We start from the raw sequence: 17,003 nt of genomic DNA on the forward strand, positions 1-17,003 counted from the left end.
GTTTAGAGTTACTTGCATGTAATTATGCATGATTGTTATTATTATATTAAGTACCTGTAACAAGGACACCTTAAAATAAAGTGTTACCAAAATATATTTAGCTTAGTACCAAGAACAACAGAAATCATTGTAAAGAGTCAACCATAACTGACAAAATGTGGACTCTGTTAGCATAGCACAGTCCATATTTCATGCATCTCACTGAAAACAAGCTCATATATACTCGAAGTAGTTCACGTTCAACATATTGTCATGCATTAATCACTCTTATAACTGTCAGTGCTTTAGCTCCCACACAGTGGGTCATATTTTTTTAATACTGCATGTGGTACACCAATGAAAGGAGGAAATCTATCAGCAGTAAAATGTTACAGCAACAGAACTTTTGGACTGGCTATCATATGTGTATAACAGGCCCATATGGCCACGAGTCTGGAGCATTACAGTATATTATATGCTGCATCAGCTGGGGAGCATCCAAACGTTAATGAGTACTTAATCAATAACCTGTTTGAGGAAGTCATTGTAATGCCATTAACCTTTCGCTATTTAAATGCTAAGCCACCCTTGAGAAAAAATGAACGAGAATATGCCAATAGGTCATCTTGATGTATATTTTAGTATTCCTATACAACAACTTTATGAGTGTATGGGAATGGGAATATTAAGGGTTGTACATAAAACATAGATGTTAATGCTGTTCCATGTTGACTTTAAGACATCAAAATATGTTTTTATCAAGCATAACTGTCCAGTAGTACACTGCGAAAATAAACAAGATAATTTAAGTATGAAAGTCGAGGAGCACAGATGCAAAATGAAAGTGAGCAGCTTATCTGAGGCCCCTGATATAGTCTGCAAAGACAGAGAGGTCTGTCTGATACTTGTCGAATTATTCACTTTATCTTCAGTTTTATAAATCGGGTGACTGTCAACAAAATGATAGAAAAGATGAGAACAGTGACATTAATAAGTTGACTAGTAAACACAATTTTTTAACCTTGACAGAATGTCACCGATGATGGAGGGATCCAGCCACAATGCATCAGGTTCAAGTAAAAAATGCCATTTTTCAACCAAAATTGAGTTCAGTCTTCATTTATTTACCCAGACCCAACTCTCTACAGTTTGATGCAGCAGCAGTAGCATAAGCTGGGCTACTAACTCAAATGCCTTCAATGCAGTTCCCCAAAGCTCACATTCATTTTTTTTAATAGTCATCCCCGTTATAGTCAAAGCTTTTGACAAACTTCATCTCAGAAATGACATTTGTCTTAGTGTCTGATGGGAGTGATATTCTCATAAAGGTGAGCCTGGTACGTGTTGAGACTAAAAATAAGAGAGAGGCCAAAGACAGATTTTCGATAAGGAGCCATTTAAAAGGAAAGCACCTTACAACACTGTAAAACCAAAAGGAAGATCTTAAACTTCAAGTCCAACTTCAAATTAATAGATAGGTTTAGCACCAAGATAAAAAATAATCCCCCTTCTGGAAGTATTTAGATAAAATATCTTTCTGGTTTTCGATTCAATAGTTTACCCTAATTGTAAAAAAAAAAATTTTTTTTTTTTTTTGCAACAGCAACAATTGCATATCAAAACACTATTGAGCAAACTCAAATATTTCATACCACTGTTTAATATATTTATTTATTTTACAATGTAACACCAATAAAACATGCAAAATTGAAAAATTCTGATAAATTCAAATGATTAAAATGTACAAAACAAGTATAGAGTCAAAGCATTTCATATGGATGTGGCTTATGCTTAATAGCCTATTTGAAAATGCATGAATAATGACTTCAATAATGAATTCAAGCGAATAACAACATGCTAGACTGATTTGTTAGGATGTCAGAGAAACACACAATAATCAACATACTTAAAATTACCACACAAACATATGTATGTAGCCAGTATGAAAATAATTAACTTATGCATGGTGGGATCTGAAGCTGAAATCTGACAGATGCATTGCAAATTTTCTCCTTTTACTGTGCCGAATGTGTGCATCTAAAAAAAAAAAAACGAGTAGCTTTAAACAAAGATTATGAAGACCATTTGTTTGTTTGTTTGCATAATATTTCACTTGGAAGAAACCTCAACAACTCAATACAGTTTCAGTATAGTTTACAAAAGACACAATCCAGCAATCAAGGAAATCACATAAGACTGCTCCCCCTAAAATTTCCCTTGCCCTGTATTTTGCTTTCTCATTGCCTGTAGGTCATCGACGATGTCTTTTCCAGTCAAAACGCATTTCACACTGCAAGAGGAAGTGTCACAGACTCAAAATATTTCTCACGCATCAATGCTTTGAGGTCGCATCTTTGATCATTCAGATTATGTGATCTTCACTTATGACCAAACACTGATTTGCGCCACCTACTGGGGTTAAATGTAACCCTGCAGAAAAGGTCAGCAACTGAATCTAAATGATATTTTACTTGGTATCTGAATGATACATCTGAATGATACATCAGAATTATTTTTTTTTAAATTATGACATACAGTTTAATGAATATTCTGGTTTCTTGTGTTTTTCATAACTGAAAAAATAAAGGTAAATTTTTGTCCCTATAATTAGCAAATTACAATTTCAATACAACAAAGGAGCACTGGGGGTCATTCAATTAAAAATATATTTTTAAATTCAGGTCTATAAAGTTAGTGAGAGTGACACTGCTTCAACAAGCCAATTGCAAAAAGTCATGGGGCATCAAGAGCATCCATTTATTCTGAACCAACGTAATCACATTTTTCTTGATCCATTTACATGCTTTTATTCTAGAGCGTTACTCAGCAGCCTCCTGCATGCGCTGTTTAGTATGAGACTGCAAAAGCACTGAGTGAGAATCTCATTACAGGGCCTGTCAGTTTCCTCAGGTGAATTGAATAATGAGGATTCTCTAGTCTGACAGCTCGCAATGTCTTTGCGCAAGATTAATAAACTGAATTAGAAAATGATTCTTGACGAAAAAAATCTTTAGACTGTGTCTCCTCTAATTAAGTTATAGGACACCGCATCACTCATCATAGAAGTCCACATCGCAGAAACAGTTAAGTTATAAGATACTAAAGTAGTTCTGATTATGGCTGTGGATGAACAAGCCTTTAAAGCCTACTACTAGAATTAAAAAGGAAATCTGTTCTCAGTCATCAGCTGTAGTAGATTGTTACAGTTGGATATTTATATACTGTATACTATACTATTAAAGTATTATAGAAACATAATTTTCTGTAAAGTTGCTTTGCAATGATTTGCATCATAAAAGGCGCTATACAAATAAACTCGAATTTTTCAGATAATATTTTGCTATGAGATTTAACATCTGAAAACAATTAGTGACAGGTACCAAATTAGATGATTAGTAGTGGTCTTCATCCTACTATTAATATCAAAATGATATAATTTTTCAGTTAATACAGTATGTCACTTTCTATATTTAGCTTAATTGCTGACTTTAAATTAATTCTATATAATGGCATTGTTGTTCTCAATGTTGTTTTCAATTTAATATTGGGTAAACTAAGTAATTTAGATTTTTAATTTGTTTTTATATTTTTATTAAAAAACATCTAAAATAAATAATATTTTATTCAATTATTAGTTTGTTATTTTAGTTCTAAAGAAATGTTGCCACAGCAACTACAGAAATAATATAAATGTACTGTATGTATAAGCTTTCATTTAATTTAAAATGCTCTCAGGTTAATATCAGTCATAACAGTGTAGTTTCCTAATTATATTAATATTAGGCAACATTTAGTGTTTCTTGTCCATTGGAAGACCAAACATTTCAAAACATACTATGCTATAAGGGAAATGTGGTGTTTTCGTATCAATCTACTGTCTCCAGGCCTACTCACCTCTCTCCTTGCAACTGTCCAGAGGAGTTTGACAGGTTTTTTTTTATTTTTTTGATAATAAAGGTTTGAACTGAATGTTCCAGAACACTGGATTGCTTAACCTACGGAATCTTGGGCTTTTCTCCAACAACTGAAATAAGAGATGGAAGTGTCATAGAAACGGTAAATTTGTCCAAGGGAAATCTTCTCTGCAATACCCCACCCCCCACAATGATGATTTTGTTCTGGTCTGCTGGCACTGTTCCCAAGCGCTGACTTTTCAGTCAGGAGTTTGTGACCTTGCTGGACTTTCCCTTAAAATCCCAGCACATAGCAAGAAGAGATGTCTGGTTTATGGGAAAAGCTCTACTTTGATAAAGAGTTCCAGTTAAAATGTGGTAATGGGCTTTTTTTGTGTATTGCAGCGTCAGTGAGATCTCTATTCAACACCGTAATGCTAAACCATCAAGAACTAACTATAGCCTAAATTCACTCATTCTAAACAATAAACTGTGACAATGATGAAAAATAATATCGCTGTAATCCATAATCCATTCATAGAAAAACATCATATTTTCTCTTAAGTTTATGGAGATTTTCTTTAACCCTAAACCACTACACAATACAAGCGTGATTTAAAATACAGGTTAAACACCTAAAAGAAAAAATCTATATGCAAAATTACTTAAAACGCTGGGCAGAATTTCTTTTGAAAAAATGATATATAAGGATTTTATTTTATTATTGTCCATGAAAATATGTGTGTGTGTGTGTGTGTGTGTGTGTGTGTGTGTGTGTGTGTGTGTGTGTGTGCTGCACTCACAGTACGGCAGCAAAGTTCCTTGATTATTACACCGGAATGGGAGTATAATTCCTAGTCATATTGGCGTAGAAAATCACAACTTTTCATTTTCTGTTGGTCTTAGTACATGATGTACCCACAGAAGAATCAAGTTTTAAATAGGAAAAATATAGAAACTCTTTGGTCATTTTTGAGTGAGATGCTAATGATCTAATATCATTCAATGATCTATGCTAAGCTAAGCTAACAGTGCTACCGCCAGACCAGAGATCAGCTGAATGCATTCAAAAACAGTAAAACTCAACTGTTTATATTTAGGGGAGTTGGAAAATGAACCTATTTTCAAAAATATTGGCGTGTTCCTTTAAATGGAGAGCACAAATTTCTAATTATGAGTCAACATACCACACATCATTTCACTTTCATTTACTGACCCTTGTCAAACTGCTATTTACTGAAATATGGGAGACCATGGGTTTATGAGAAAAGCAGTGATATCTGAAGATCTTTGGAGCTTTATCATCAATGAATAATGTGATCCAGTCACAAAGCTGGTCTGAATGACCTAATCAGGTTCTTGAGTTTAACTCATTGAGCCAGCATTTAACAGCCCCCTAGTGGTGAAGATAATGAGTAAATATTAACTTAGATTTCACACAGAGCTATTTCATGACTAGTTTTATAATTCACAAATGAATATCTGTTCCATGAAAGAAAGAAAAAACAGGCAATGCGGGTTGAGAACATGGGGGTGATTCAATAATGGCAGAATGTTCATTTTGGGTGATGTAATCTGTTACATTTAATTAGCACTTCTCTTACTCTGTAAGTGAACTTCATTAGACTTGCTAAACTAGTATTCCTGATTTGCGTTGGGCATGGCAGGCATGCCTTTGTCTTTGCTTCCTCTTCCTCAAAGCAAAAGTTGAGCTCTGAGAGTTTTCTGTGATTGTTCCAAGCAAATGTAGAAAAGCACTTTTGGCACTGTCTCCAGTAAGACATCTAAATGAGAGTCGACAGCTCTGTCTTGTGGGTTCCAGCGTCAGCATCGGTATATGTTTTTCCTCCCACCTGCCTCTTCAAAACCAACCCTGAATCAGTTTTTTCTCATTAGACATCTTATGGGAGTCTCACTTCAACAGTATCTGAATTTAAGGAGCGAAATACTGAGATCATATATTCCTCTGCGGAATGCAGTTTCTGAGTTGTGCTCATCTGGGTGGGCACTGTTGAGGTGGCAGCCTGCTAAACAGAAGGAATTTAATGAAAAAAAAAAAAAAACGTACATTTTTTTAAAAATGTTTAACCATTATGCAGACATACTGCATGCAGGCAGAACCATTTAGATATTAACATACTCCGATACTGTGATGAGCACAACGAGGTGTAGTGACATGCGGACCTTAGAGTACTAAAACATTCAATGTATTGCTGCCAAATGGCCACAGTGAGCCTCTTCCTCATGGAGAGACAATTAACAAAGGAAAACTTCTCAGAAAGTAGCTTTGGAATGCTAACTAAAGATGCAGACAGCCTGCTTTTCTGTGAAGAAGTTATAGAATTACTTCATCAATTAGGCAAAACTAAACCAGGCCAGCCTTGTGAGACTTTAAGCAATGCAAACCTGTCAGTAAATAAAATGATTATCACATCCTTGTGCATGATTTTGCACTTCCATATTTAAACAAAGAAATAAGGATTTCACATTTAATGTGTCTGTGTTAAACAATATTCAATGCACAATATTCAAATGTGCAATCTGTTTGTTTAAAAAGATCATCTTCAATGCCTCAGCTAGAGTCAATATTTGTTTTAATATAAGAAGAAATGAGACACAAAGGTGCCATTTAATATATTTGGCTCGAGTTAGTGTGTTTATTTGTTCTCATCCCCCATGAGGTACAAACTCCAGCTGTTCTTTATGACCATATGCTGGAATTGTTTTTTTGTTTTTCTCCATGATTCATTTGTTTTCTAAAATCTTAATCCGGTAATTATGAGAATGGTACTTAATGTTCATCTGTGCATAAGAATAAGAGCATTAGCCATAATAAAGTGAAAATTGCACAGTCATTATTGGTCTGATACATCACCTTCCACTCAAAACGTAGTAGTCTCAACTTGGTAAACAAATTAAAGTATTCGTAAATAAAAAAATCTGAATTAGTGGTGATTTAAAGTCTAGCCTACTCTTCATATTGAAGAAAGAAGAATAAACAAGCCTCAAAATATAAAATATGTTTTGTTTAATTTGTGCTATATACATGAATGATACAGTACCTCTTTTTATAGCTTATTTCGGAAAGGTGTACTATTACTTTTCTCCACAAGACATCACTGACTCAGGAGTTACCTTAGCCATAGTTACTAAAATATCAAAATACTGGGACTTTTTATTTGGGTATAGTATAACCACCTAACACAACAGTGCGCTAAAAAGCGCTATGGGAACCTATCTCCTTTTTACATAAAAAAAAAATCAAATGAATGTCGTTTAAATCAGGTAATGTTTAACATGAAGGTAAATATATAATAAATAATGTGGAATTATTACATAATCTCGCCTCTTTGTCTTAAAAAAAAAAAGAAAAAAATATCCCATGTAAAATTGAAATGTAGCCTACAGAGAAAATAGAACTGACCTGTCATGCTGGCATGGACAATCTTATGGATGTATATGTAAATCTCGTCCTGACTACCAGGGGAAAAAAAGTTTTGTGAATTTAGTATTTTGTCATACCATAACATTGTTGAGAGCATAAATTATTATTTTTTTTTTTAAATAACATTTTTGAAAAATTATATTTTATTCATATGTTATGCTATGTCCTCTGTTGAAGATAACTGGACAACTGAAAAATTTTTACTTTTTTTTTTTTTTTTAAATAAAAAGACATGAATAGGCATTAAAATGGCAAAAACTGCGTGATTTTTGTTTTAATCACAAATCGGTTTTCATTTTTTATACCAAACTTTATATAAAGATGATGCTCGTCTACAGTATATTATGAAAGATATTTTTAAAGACCATTTTTATTTATCTACTAAACAAGTTTACCATTATATATAATGTATCTATAAACTGTATATCATTTGCATGTTAATGTGTTTATTGGGGCAACATAGAATGAAAAATAAGTGCAATAATGTGAGTAATAATTGGCAAGTTTTTAATAATAATATTTCACACGTATATTGATATATAATTTTTTCTCTATTCATTTGTTGTGTGTCTCCCAATATGTTTAATAAACATGCTTTAAAGGCACAATATGTAATTTTTTTGCTGCTAGAGGGTGTATTCAAAACAATAAAAGAAGTTTGATGACTCTGTGACTGAGTGTGGAATCTTGGGAGTTGTTGTCTTCATCCCCACAACCGATGCAATCTGACGGGACTCATCATGTTCATGGATGAGCTAATGATTTATTAACATAGTAGAACAAAGCAGGGTGAGGCTGAAAGCCCTCGAAATGAAACAAGGCTGCTGAACGAGCGCAACACACGGCTCGAAAGCTCAGAGCTTTTATTATGCCACAGTCTACATTTTTGGTAATGTAAGTACACAAGCCGGCAAAATATATAACACTCTTCTAGTGGTTTTTGGATATTTTAAAGGGGTCATATGATGCTGCTAAAAAGAACATTATTTCATTTATTTGGTGTAATGAAATGTGTTTATGCAGTTTAAGGTTCAAAAAACCTTAAACTGCATATGCTCCTCTATGCTCCGCCTTCTGAAACGCATACACAGGCACGTGCACAGGTAGGGCTCAACCTGTGCAGAGCACATGCCCTTTTTGCCCTTACACTCCGAAGTGCCCTTTTTTTGGTGGTGTTTTTTTTTTTTTTTTTTTTTTAATCAATGCTATCGGTCACCCTTTACGTCTGTCTGTCTGTTTTACCAAATGAAAGTTCTTAAAACGAGCTTGTGTAAATCTTATTGGATCCTCAAGCTGTCAGTAAGCTGATAACTCCGCCCCCTCTATATTCATTGAATCAACTGAAGTTTCACAGCAGCCGCACAGTAGACAACAGCTGAGCTGAACAAAGTTTTGCGAAGGTTAAATAAATATCTTGTTGTTTGAATAAGTACTACTAAACACTGTCTATAAAGGCTAATGTTTTATTTATTTGATGTCTGACTGACTCACTGACTCAGACATGTGGGACGTCGCCTGAGAAAGAGGGCTAGCATTTGCCATCTAGTCATAGCCAATACATAGCCAACACAGCCTGTGCATACAGTTGCATTTCATCTTTTATAAAATGCTAATTTGGCCAAATGCATTTTACCACAGGAAAAACTGAGCGCTCCGTCTATATAGCTAAAAAAACTAGTTTGTAACTTAGATGAAAATGTAATGTGATGCCCGCAGCGGCAGGCGCCGTCGCCGTTTTAATGACGGACAGAAAAAAAAATCACATTTGCACACATTCGCTGGTCAAAAACGATATATTGATAAGTAATACAACAACATATAATTTGTTTTTACCATCGGAAAATCATAACAGTTGCGCCCCCGCGCTGTTTCATACTGGAACTTACACAAAGCGCAAGTGATCCTCTTCACCTAGATAACATATTTCTAAGAAATTTCTTCTTTGATTTATGATTGCTGATACACTTAATTTATTAACATTTAGGCTAATCATGTTATGGTATACTCTCTGTATACTCTCTTTATAAAATGTTGTAAAACATGGTTTTACTACAGTAATGTAGTAGTAACTAAAAAAAAAAAAAATTACAGAAGATCACTGAAATCTTTATATTTTATCATACAGAATGTAATTCATGATTCATTCCAAGGCTTCATTTATTTGATCCAAAATGCAGCAAAATCAGTAATATTGTGTAATATTTTTACAATTTTAAATAACTGTTTTCTATTTTAATATTTTAAAATGTAATTTATTTTTGTGATCAAAGCTGAATTTTCAGCATCATTACATCAGTAATCTTCAGTGTCACGTGATCCTTCAGAAATACTTTTCACTGCAACTGTACTTTTCACACTATTTTTATTTATTTTTTCATTGCTGGCTTATTTTAGGGAAAGTTTAGTGAATAAGAGACCTTCAAGAGACCAACATCCCTGCCCACCACAGTATAACATTTTTGCCAGATACATGGCTCACAGAAGGTTGCTGTTGTATTAGGTTTAAAGAAGCCCTTAAAACCCAGTTTATCTATATTATCTAATTATCTAATATTATTATTATGGTTGTTATTAATCGTTAATAAATCTAAAGCTTTTGAGACTATTATTTTGTGTTATTGAATTTGTCATGAAGATGTGACCATTTCTTCCTTTTATGCAGGCTTACTAAATAATCTTGATATAAAAGGGGGGGGGGGATGCCCTTTTTCAGTTTCAGCACATGCCCCTCAAAAGGTCTGTGCACGGCCCTGCGCATACATTTTTACAGGGCTCATCGGTCTGAAAAACGAGGTGTGCTATGATTGGCCAGCTATCCAGTGCGTTGTTATTGGCTGAATAACTCAAGCGTGGGATGGAAATGTTACACCCCTTAACATATTGTGATGCCCTGTCCAGCCGGAGCTACGAGACATAAACAAAAAACCCATTATAAACATAATATAAACAGGATTTCTAGTTGTGTCCTCTTTTGGAAGGCCAAACAAAGTAGTTTCACTTTCTGAGCAAAACAGCGTCACACACCACAGCCTTGAGTGAGCCTACACCGGAGGCCTAGAGTGAGCAGAGGCCGGCTTCAGAATGGCGTGGCCAGTGGATTCAATGAAGGAGCGTCCATTGGGCTTGCGGCAACCACATGTGAAGACCCCGGGCTGGACTCCACTTCGTCCACAGTGAAAGCCGATCCGCCGATCCACAGTGCATAGTTGATTTATTTCCTCAGCGACCAGCATGACGAAGTGGATTACTGTCTATTCAGCATGGTGGCGGTGGCAACAACAAAACTACAACAGGAATAAAAGGTACACCTTCTTTCTTTGCATGAACGTCTGGGCAGCATTATGCAAATCTTCCCACATAGTGACTTAGATATGTGGGGGCGTGTTAGAACCAGCTGTTTACTTTTATAAAGAATATCTCTTTGGATTTGAGACTTTAGTCTTTGCAACTTCACAGATCTTCTTTCCAAGAGCTTGTACTCCAAAGAGAAAGGAAAACCTAAAATTGCATCATATGACATCTTTAAACAAAAATCTTACATATTTGCATTTAATGGTGTCCTCTACAGTATACATGTATGAAATCAATGTCCTGTTTTATAACAGAAGGTCATATTTTGATTTGAAACCCCAGAACATTTTTATGAGATGTTGATTTATGACAAAAAATTTGAAAATGAGTCAGATTTAAATGATAATTACAAAATATTATATATCACATTTGATCACTAAACGAATGTAAGCCATTTTAAAGACCAAGGAGAGGGAGTTGTTATAGTCAAACCTCCAATCATTTCGGGTCTCTGAAAAGCCCTGAATGTGCTCTGTACAACTGTGTAAGGTTTCAGAGAAATCACAAAAAATGAATGTCCTCTACAGAGGACAAAACTTCATATCTGATAGTCAGGAGGATTATATATATATATATATATATACACACATTTGTGTCTGTGTGTGCGTGTGTGTGTGTGTGTGTGTATACTTTCATTATTCAGGTAAGTCGATATAGACATTACATTGACTACATTGCTTATTAATAATCTCTTAATTTTTTCCCCCTCAGGTATATTACAAACCATGCATTATTATCAGTTGTTTTATTCTCACAAGGCAAAGACACATGAATCGTGATTGACCAGTCAAAATCGAGGGGTCATGTGGGCGCAGAATTACAATCAAGCTTTTACCATTAATAGACATCTCTACTGTTTTACATAAAAATATTCCTCACTACAGTGTCATAGCTTATAGCTGATTTGATCTGAAATGGCATTGCATAAAAAATATGCCTGCCTTTTTATATACAAAATGATTCCACGTTATGAGTGATTTAACTGCTGATTACATCCTCAAATGATGCTGCTGAAAATGGAATAGCCTTGTAAAATGCAGTGATATGGCTTCTTGTGCTCAACATAGCAGCCGAGTGGATGAGATATCTCAGTCTGGTTCAAGCTCCAAAATAATATCAACATATTTTAATTGAAAATGTGCTTTTCCAAATGGGTAAAAGAGATAGAAACATTACATATCAAAACATATTATTCAGAATACATTTACCCTTACATTATTGTCTAAATGGACCATGATTTGCTGATACAGATGACATATTATTATGGAGACTTCTGCAAGGTCCATCTGTTCTTTACTTTTTTTTCTCGGTGTTCTAGTGTAGCAGTAAATGAATACAATCCCAGACATCTCGCTCTGCCAGTAAATTTCACAAACACAGTATTTGCTCAGTGAAAAGAATTAGGGTTAAAGTTACAGTCTAAAGGTTTCCGGCAACTTTCCACATCATCAGTCACTTTTTCAAATGTAATTTGGAAGATTTTACTGTGAAAAGAAAAAGTGAACCAAATCAGGAAGCTGGCTTCTTTATAAATGTATTTAAAGATTAAATATAATACATAAAAGGTCTAAACAACACCCTACAATATTCAGCATAAGATGTTTTCAAACTCATAAACAGCCTTTACTATCGGACACAATTCCTATGATCTTTTTGTTTCACATACTCCAATAATCAATGTTTTATTTACAGCTTCAAACCTATAAATGTTTACATTTAGAAAATTACACAAAAAATAATTGTTTTAAACTAAAATATAATTGTTCATTTATTAATGTAAAAAACAGAATGTGAAGACTTTAACAGGTGCTGGTTAGGTTCTGCCCATGATAAGTGTGGCCTCCAATATGTCTTCAAGCAATCATCTCAGATTCATCAGTGATTATGAATTTTATGCTAGAATCACTACGATGGCGGCAAGCCTTTGTTCTCAACTTCCTGTAAAGGGTAATTGGCAATGAATTAAACCCTACAGGCTTTTTTACATAACATGAACACAAGACCCAAATACATATTAATCAGTTAACTCTCTTGTTCAAATTTTGCTTTAAGGAAATCACAGAAAAGTGGATCCAAGGGCCAAACAGAAAAGCGATCCTTTGCTTTAGGCAAACCATTGTTCAAGGTGACCTGAAGCAGTTTGTTTTCCATAAGATGGATAAGTGGGTAACTTGATCTGACACTTTATCCTCTATCTTTCCTCTATCTCAGCGTACCGAGCTGTAGTTGAGTCTGATTGCATGGCATCTTGAAACTGTTAGCTGCACAATTTTGCATTAAGAGAGACAACACTTCAGAGATAGTGAGTTCTCACTTTTTTTCCACTGGCTCTCTTTTGTCAGTGGATTTAAATGGAGAGTTCAGCAAGAAAAGAAAAGAAAATTATGTCACTGTGTATGAGCCCCTAATTTCTGTTGAGCACAATGTTTTGAAGAATGTTGGGAGCCAAATGATGGTAGCCATTGAAAGGGTTTATCATAAGTAACATTCGCACTGAAGATTTAAATAATATATTTAAATTCTGTCATCATTTACTTTTGATTTTTTTTTGAGATGTCAAGTTCTACTTTCATGAGGTCCATTTTTTTGTTATTTTTTTGGAAATAGGGTGCTTTTATGAGCTAGACATCTTCTGTCTCCACCGTCTCCACTGACTTTCATTCCATGGTGAGCATGATAACAGAAATGATTAAATTTTTATTTTTGGGTGAACTATTCCTTTATATCAGCATGAAAGGTCAAACATACATTGTGATATTTCTAAGATTAAGCTGAATATAAATTATCATACAAATGTTTCCATCTGTCTCAAAATAATGTTTATCGACAGCAAGTCACCAAGTTATTCAACCTTCCTATCAGTTGTTTTTATAGTTTTCACCAAACTAAAAACACTGCCGTCTCAGTGCTCTGACTTTGTTTTATTTTATTTTACTATTTTGTAAATGTCAGTGTATTGCATACTGAGATGTAAACTAAGTTGCCCACATGTGACAATAAATAATTGCAGAGGAAGATTATTATAACCAGCACAAATAATATAATGACCTTCAGACACTGAAAGGTGATTCTCTCATTTAATTTCAAACAGCAACCCTGTTTTATAGATATTTAAAATAACACATACGATTAATCTCAGTCTTCCACTGTTGAATACATGAGCATTTACATGTGTGCTAAATTAGCTGCTTTTCTATATCTTGACATAGGTGATGTAATAAATGTAAGAATTTCAGTGTGGTTTGCCGGTTGGGAAATAATAAGAATAAAAAAATCTCTGTCTTTCAAGTGTATCATCTCCTCTTTTGACTGTATTCCTAAGTAAAAATGAAACTTAAAAAAAAAAAAAAATTATGAGTGAAAGGTATGTTGTAACACTGAAGGGCTTTTAAGAATTTGGGAGGCTGTCTTGACCTAGCTTCAACATGAAGAATATGACGTGAAAGGAAGTAGTGTGGATGTACAGGTGGAAAATTAAATGCGAGTCATCTGTAGACTCATTTCAATTGGGCAATTTCAGACTGTTTCCTTAAAATGCCTACTTTTTCTAACTGACTTAACGAAAGCAATTTTTAACAGGATGTCTACAAGTTTCACTTGACTTGGTACAATTCTTGGGAGTAAACTGTTCAAGCCATTGTGGCTGCAGACTAACTGTATAACCACCACAAATGCATGATGGACTGTGATTCTCCATCTGTTTCCAGGCAACATCGGCCAGCACAGCACAAGGGAAAGAGAGCTCGTCTGCCCCAATCATACCCGGTCTAAACGGTAAACACCAATCTGTGGGACCCATCTGAGATGAACGAGGATGCATTCCCGAATACATTATCCAGACTACACACACCACCCATATTGTTTCAAGCCTCTCAGAACAGTAACTGTACAGTATATCAGTAACAGAGAGTGAAGTCACTTCCACTAAAAACATAGTGATTTTCATCTATCTATCTATCTATCTATCTATCTATCTATCTATCTATCTATCTATCTATCTATCTATCTATCTATCTATATATCTATCTATCTATCTATCTATCTATCCAGTTAAGTTGTATTGTTCTGTAATAGACTGAGAGAGGTTCCTGTAAAACATAAATCAAGCTCACGTCTGTAAATTTGTCATCTCTGCACTGAGATGTTATGAGAACCGCATTCAGTCTCATGAGGGATAAGGGTCTGAACTGAGATACTGTAGCAGATTACGCTCTGGCGCATGGAATATTTTGATATGCAATTTTTGAGGGTGATGAAAAAATGCAGGGTTTGTGGTATTCTGGGAAACAAGGCCAAAGGAAATTTTCCACTTCTTCAGTTTAGAATCAACCTTCAAAATGAATATGAAACATTAAGGGGTTACTTATACTTAATCTGAACAACAGATATAGCCTTTGTATCCAAATATATTGTATTTAAACACACACACAGATATTACTGTTAAACATAAAAATCCATTTAGAGTGCTCTAGGAGGACCACTGGACATCACGGCAAGTGCAACATTTGCACCTATCCCCTGTAGATTTATGTGTCTTAGTTTCATTAATACTTCCTCTAAAGGTGAATCATCATTCCTCTAAAGTTAGATACAGACCGTCTATTCAAAAGGGCAGGCAAAAGCAGTGAGTCACTAAAGAATCCAAATCTAGTTCCAGTAATCTGAGTGTTATGGCCGGATTTCAGGATTTTAACATGTCAAATCAGGAATAAAGAGGAAATTGATCAGTAAAATTAGGAAATATCCCTTTTTTTCATGCAATAAAGACTAAATTGTAAACCAGTAGGCCTACTCTTACTGAGTAAATTGATTAGACTAGCTGCACGATTCTGTATAAATTGAGAATCACGATTTTTTTGGTCTCAAATAGAGATCACGATTCTCCCACGTTTCTAACTAAACAAAATAAAGTGTGGCAAAATATTTTTGCTGCAGTTTATTTAAAAGTGTTTAATTAATATGAATTAATTAATAAACATTTTAATATCCACTACCAGCCAAAAGATTTTGAACAGTAAGTTTTTTTTTATGTTTTTAAAGAATGTTCTTCTGCTCAACAAACCCGCATTTATTTGATACAAAATACAGCAAAAGCAGTAATACATGAATTAATACTTTTACTTAGCAAGGATCCTTTAAATTGATCAAAATGGATGATAAAGACATGTATAATATTACATTACATTTCTATTTGGGATAAATGTTACTTTAAAATAACAAGCTAAATTTAATTTTAAAATATAGCCTATTCATATAGAATAGTACAAATATTTAAAAATGTTACGGTTTTTGCCGAACTTTGGATCAAATAAATGCAGGCTTGATGAGCAGAGAGTTCTTTAAAAAAACATTGCAAATCTTACAGTTAAAAAAAAAACTTCACTGGTAGTGTGTGTATTTAAAATAATATATTTAATAAACCAATTTAATATTAAAGTTATTGAAAAGTTGTTTGGATCAATGATTCAATGACTCAATCACATGCCTACTGGATGAATCAGTGTTTTTGAACGATTCCCTTAGATAAATGATTCTTTCAATTACATATTTTTAAGGCACTAATCGACACAATCGTTATGTGGCAGTTACTTTCAAATGCGGATTTGATCTATTTTGGTCGCGCTACCATAGACATCAATGTTTATATCTGAATTATAAACTTTCGTCCCAGTATTTCTGTGATAATATGAATGCCTGTACGACAGAAATAATATGGTGTTGAAAAAACTGTTTGTGAAGCTGTTTCTTAACCAAACATGGTGAGTGCTCTCTCAGCAGTGCGAACATATTTGATCCGGTAAAACTTTGTCAAAGGTTTAATAGACTCGGAAGAATCGCTGTCATTTAAAAATTAGATTGTGTGGTTATCTGAATCGAGATCGCGCTCTTTTAACAATTAATCGGCTCTAGATTAAACCCTAATAATTGATTGAACCTTTTTACAATAAGCTATAAATCTGAATGATTCGTTGACAAATGTTGCCAAGTCAGCCTTAATCTGTTTTTTTTTTTAAACATTCAGACTGGTTTTGTTATGAAAAATGGTTTGCTAAAAACCCTGAATGACTCTTATGAGCCGGTTAATTTTAGACAATCAATACTTACAGTGCGACCAAAGTACAGGATTACCAAATGAATGACTCTTCTGAGTCGGTTCTTTATATAAGTGAATCGAAACATACACGGCGACAGACGGCGACCAGCTTATCTTGATTCCCGAACGAATGACTCTCATGAGTCGGATCTTTCTGGAAATAAATTGCAGATTATTTTCTTGTCTGCCTCGAAATAAATAAAAGAATGAACCGATCGTGACACCTAAATATGTTACTGAC

General features: G+C 34.3%; 1 protein-coding gene across 1 annotated transcript in view; it reads right to left on the reverse strand.

Annotated features, from left to right (window-relative positions):
- The window catches only part of gulp1a (GULP PTB domain containing engulfment adaptor 1a), a 130,990-nt gene that overhangs the window by 67,924 nt on the left and 46,063 nt on the right, over positions 1-17,003 (reverse strand). The gene's annotated exons all lie outside the window — the stretch shown is intronic.

Source organism: Carassius auratus, chromosome 9 (assembly GCF_003368295.1).
Source record: "Carassius auratus strain Wakin chromosome 9, ASM336829v1, whole genome shotgun sequence".
NCBI lineage: Eukaryota > Metazoa > Chordata > Actinopteri > Cypriniformes > Cyprinidae > Carassius > Carassius auratus.